Below are 6000 nucleotides of genomic sequence, written 5' to 3' on the forward strand. Positions count from 1 at the left end.
GTACAAAAATTCTGTTTTATGTGGGACAGGGGTTGAAAAGTGGCTGAGTAATTACACAGTATTAAGTGATTGAGACAACACTGATGTTTGTTCCACTGTAAACCTCTTAATGATAGTTACTGTAACCCAAATATAAAACTGTATTTCATTAATTTTGAGTCACTTTTTGCTATATTTTAACACCTTTAAAATGAGTATGAATAGGTCTTGCTATCTTGCTTTCTTGCTCTCTTACCCTCTCTCTTCTCTCCCCATTCCCCTCCCCCCTCTCCCCATTTGTTCATGGCCAGCCTCTCCTCCTCCTCCTCCTCCTCCTCCTCCTCCTCCTCCTCTCCTCTTCTCTCTCTCTGTCTCTCTGTCTCTCTGTCTCTCTCTCTCTCTCTGTCTCTCTCTCTCTCTCCCTTTTTCTGTCTCTACTATCCCCTCAACTACCCTCCCCATGCCCTAAATAAACTCTAGTTCATAATAAAAACAAACAAACAAACAAACAAACAAAAACTAGCATAAATCTTGAAACTGATGGTTAGGATCCAGTAATGGTATGTTAATCACTACCCAACTAGGAATGAATTTGGTCACTGTTGTCTATACTGATGTTATTTCAGTTGAGCCAGCTGCACGTTGGCTTTACATGCCAATCAAAATGCTGTGAAAGTATCTTCCTACTATCCAGAGTTCAAAAGAAAGGTGCTTAACAGAAAGACATAGAAAAAGCAATCAAGTACATAGGAGAAACGGGTAACCAATGTTCATCCCTATGAAAATAGATATGACATTATGTATTCTTATTGTTTGAAAATTAATATATTCTTCCATGACAATGACCACATGCTTTATAGTATCTCAAAAAGGAAATGTCCTGAAAATAAATCTATGTTATGTTTGTTACTAAAAATGTAATAAAGGGTTGACAGTCATATGCCATGATTTATGAATGTCATAATAAATTTATATTACTGCTATTTTTGTCTTAGATGTGAGTGTGCTGATAAATATTTATGTATGAACAACTCTACAAGAGCTTTCTAATTACAAAATGTTGAACAATAAGGAGGCATGTGCCATAGATTAACTGGCATCTATCCATTTTATTGTAAGCATACAAAATATTTACATTGCTTGTAGCTAATGGTTTTAGATCTTGGAAGAATTGCATGTACTACCTTGCAATGCTACTGGAATCAAGAAATAAGAGGGACTTACATTTTAATAATTTTTTCCTTAAAATTCCATTCTGAGTTAACTATTTTTAGGAATTTTAATCTAAAAGAGAAATCACCAGTGAGATTTCAGGGAAAATCTAAAAAATCTTAAGTGTGTTATTTCTCATTAAAAAAAAAAAAAAGTCATAAGAGAACCTGAGCGTAGTGGCACAGGCCTTTAGTTCCAGCATTAGGAAAGCAGAGGTAGGTAGACCTCTGTGAGTTCTAGACCAACCAGGTCTACTTACTCTACAAGGTCTGTTAGTAAGATCTTGATTTGATTTTAAAAAATGTGGTAGAATTAAAAAATGGAAACAAGGACAGATTTCCTTCAGGCCAAGTAACTACTTACTCAACTTGCCTTTCCCCAAAACTTAGCTTTATTTAGGTAAACAACTTTGAAGTAATCTTCAATTAATCCTTACTCTTCCTCTGCTCCTCCTCCTCTTTCTCTTCTTCTTTATTCATTTTCAGACAACACATTCCAACTGCAGCCTCCCCTCCCTCCACTCCTTGCAGCTCCCACACCTTCCCCCTCCCAGAGATTCACTGCTTCTTCATTTCCTTTCAGAAAAGAGTAGTACTCCAGGGATATCAACTATATACAGTAGAATAACTTACAATAAAACAAGGCATAAACCCTCACATCAAGGTTGGACAAGGCAACCAAGTAGGAGGAAAAGGATCTCCAAAACAGACAAAAGATTCAGAGACAACCCCCACTTCCACTGTTAGGAGTCTAACAAAAACCCCAAGATAAACAACCACAACATACATATAGAAGACCTAGCATAGACCCATGCAAACTCTGTGCTTGCTATTTCAGTCTCTATGAGCCCCTATGAGCCCTGTGTAATTGATTCTTTTGGCTGTCTTCTGGTGCCCTTGACCTCTCTGATTCCTACAATCATCCTTCACCCTCCTCTCGAGGGCTCCCAAAGCTCTGCCTAATGTTTGGGTTTGGGTCTTTGCATCTTTTCCTATCAGCTGCTGGAGAAAGTGTCTCTGATGATGATTGGCCTAGGCACTGATCTATGAGTATAGCAGATTATCATCAGGAATCATTGACATATTTGGCCAGTTATGTTTGGTTCTACTCTCTGCCTCTGGGCATCCAGCTTCCATTTCCTAGAATGAGAGGAAGCCTATGCCTAATACTGCCTGGATGATCAATTAGTTCTTTGAGGATAAAGATTAACTATCAGCTATCAGCCATCTTTATCTTTTTATCAGCTCTAGTAGCTTGAAAAAAGTAATTTAGCTTATTGTTATTGTTGCTACTTTTAGAAGTTATACTGTCATCTATAGATAAAAAGTTCATTGGGGAGAGAAAATATCAGTTGAAATTCAGGAACTGTCTCCCCTCTCTTTCTTTCTCCCTTCCTTCCTTTCTTTCTTCCTTCCTTCCTTCCTTCCTTCCTTCCTTCCTTCCTTCCTTCCTTCCTTCCTCTCTCTCTCTCTCTCTCTCTCTCTCTCTCTCTCTCTCTCTCTCTCTTCTTTCTTTCTTCCTTTCTATCATTAAGGACTTCTATTCTTCCAAGTAATGGAACTTGATCCGATTTACTAATTTTTACCTCACAAAACACACATAAGAGAGTAACCATTCTCAAAAGGTATTCATTTCTAAGCATTTACTTAAAAAACATACTTGATCAGTACTTGAAGTCCTTAATTTGTTGGTATAGTTGATACCATGGGTTAGTACAAATCACCCACTGCCACCGGATCAGCTTGTAAGACACTAAACTGTGGAAGTTCACAGGAGCTCCTTATTCAGAGGCTGTGAAGTCACTGAATGAAATAAAGTCAAATTTGGTTGTGGATTAATTACATTAGAAACACTCATTAGCAAAGGTTGGTTGTTTTCACTTAGAAGCGAACATAGTTATCACTGTTTATTGATGATCTGCTAGACCTCAGAAAGTTCAGTAATAAAATCTCTTTACCACCAAAGCATGTTAGAAACTACATTTTTTTCTCTAGGAAAATGGTAATGTGTATGATTGCAAATATTACTAAATGTGACATGATCTCTATTTTTATATCTTTAGGATCACACAAACAGCCATCCTAATCTTGAAGAATTACCAAATGCAAATAAATAATGAATACATCCTGGAAATAATTACAACAAATATTAATTAATTTTTGCTTGCTATTTTATAACTTGTAGGATTGTTTCATATGCAGTATCTTGTTAACATCTAAACATTGAAGGGAAGCTGTTCTCAATTGCTTCTTGTTTCCAAATAACTTGTTACAAAAGACTATCTGTTTCCTGATTGGTGAAAGCTCCTTAGGATTATGTTCTAAGCCTGCTAGATTGTCCTGATGGACAATCCTGTTAGTATTAGAAGTGTTTTGACACAATGTGTGGGAGCAGAGGTGGAAGCATTCTGTGGCATCTTCAGAAATGATTTAAACTGGAGATGATGGGATAGGGCGTTGGATTGACATGGTGGAAACTGAAAGGAGTTGATCAGAGCTTACTCATCTCAAAAGAATTTGTTGCCTCACTTGTTGTTTGAGATAATGTCTTCCTGGATGTATAGCTTAGGTTGATCCTGAACTCACTATATACCCAAGGCTAGTTTTGCATGCAAACCCTCCATCTTTGGTTCCCAGAGAGCTGTGAGTAAAGCATATACAACTGCAATTTATTATGTATCTAGCAGTTTCTTAAATGAACTCATTTCAACATTTTGTGCCTAGGCTGGCCTCAAAGTTGAAATTCTGAATAAGCCTGCCTCCCCAAGTCTGAAATTATAATCACATTCCGCCATATCCAGGTATAAGTTATTTTATTATGGAGACACAATCTCACCTAAATTCATGAGTTGAGCATTGGGATCTTTGATTTGAATCTCTGTTGATATTCATTAAAGGCAAACAACTCTGCAAAATGCAGTCTTGCAGAAGATAAGCATTTTTATTTTGAATAAAAATTTCTGACTTGCTTTACTATAGTACATGTTCATGAGTATTTTATTTAAAGACAGGATGATGAGACATGTCATTTAAATTACAATTCTCAGGGTGGACTTACACATTCCTTCTGACGAAGGCCACATTGTCATCGGGGTCTCTGGCAGATTTCAATAAGCTGAGGACCCCCTGCATGAGCCAGCAGGAGGAAAAGATAGGTAGAGAGACAGTCAGTACAAGCTCTTATTTGCACATGTTTATTTTCAATAATTAGGCACAGTGTTAATAGAAACATCCATTTGAAGCAAAGCCTGCTTGTTTGCACCAACAGTGGAAATATGTGGTACTGTAGTTTTCTATTAACTCAAAACACTAACCAAGCAATGAAGGATCAATGCAATGTACATTTTTAAATGTATTTTCAAAGGAGAAGTTTGAAGCTAGTATACTAATGTTGCTATAAACATGTACATGCAAGTTCTTTCATGAACATGTATACTTTCTCCTGAATATACATGTAAGAGTGTAATCACCTGTTTTATGAGCTGAATAAACTTTTCTGAAGATTGTCTTCACATTCTTGTAATTTCCTCTGAGGTCTGAAAGTTGTTAATTTTGATGATGCCCTCTCAATATAATTTTTCTTTCTGTTCTTTTTTTCTGCTATATCCAAAAAACTATTGCTTGGTTGAAAGTCACAAAGACGCCTAAATATTTTTAAGATTTTAATACAAGTTTAGCCTTTGATATTTAAGCCTTTATATTTTGAAATGATTTTTTATTGGATATTTTATTTACATTTCAGATGTAATCCCCTTTCCCCATTCCCCCCCCCCACAGGAACCCCCTATACCATCCCCCCTCCTTCTGCTTCTATGAGGATATGCCCCCACCCACCCTCCCCTCCCACCTCCCCACCCATGATTTCCCCCACACTGGGGCATCCAGCCTTCACTGGACCAAGGACTTCCTCACTCACCTATGCCTAACAATGCCATCCTCCCCTACATATACAGCTGGAGCCATGGATCCCTCCCTATGTGCTCCCAGGCTGGCAGTTTAGACCCTGGGAGCTCTGGTTGGTTGGTATTGTTGCTCTCCCCATGGGGCCTCAAACCCTTTCAGCTCCCTCAATCTTCTCTCTCACTCTTCCATTGGGAACCCCATGATCAGTTCAATGGTTAGCTGTGAGCATCCACCTCTGTATATTTCAGGCTCTGGCAGACCTCTAAGGAGACAGCTATATCAGCCTCCTGTCAGCATGCACTTCCTGGCATCCACATCAGCATCTACCTTTGGTGACTGCACAAAGGATGGATACCCTTTCGTAGATAAAATAAACCACATCCAATGTCTTATTTTATTATGTGAATAAGAGAGGAACCACAACGAATAATACTTGGGATTTTGTGTTCATATATATTGTTTCTCTTGACTATGCACATAGGCATACAATTGCTGGCTGAGTGAGATGGTAACACTATAACTTTTTTCCATTTACTTTACATCCTGACCACAGCTTCTCTCCCTCCTTTTCTCCCAGTCCCTCTTCTCATCTCTTCTTCCTCCATCCCCGACACTTTCTTCTCAGAGAAAGGGAGGCCTCCCATGGATATCAACAATCCTTGCCATAGCAAGTTGTGGTAGAATTAGGCACATCTTTTCCTGTTGCTTCTAGACAAGGCAGCCCAGATAGGGAAAAGGTATCCAAAGGCTGACAACAGAGCCAGAGTCAGCCCTTGCTCTTGATTTTAGGGACCTCACATGAAGACCAAACTGCACATCTGTTACATATGTGTCTAGGTCTCTCCCATGCATGCTTTCTGGTTGGTGGTTCAGTTTCCATTGACCCAAAATTTTCCTGCCTACAAGA

The sequence above is a fragment of the Grammomys surdaster genome, unplaced genomic scaffold (assembly GCF_004785775.1).
Source record: "Grammomys surdaster isolate TR1022 unplaced genomic scaffold, NIH_TR_1.0 97, whole genome shotgun sequence".
In the NCBI taxonomy this organism is placed as follows: domain Eukaryota; kingdom Metazoa; phylum Chordata; class Mammalia; order Rodentia; family Muridae; genus Grammomys; species Grammomys surdaster.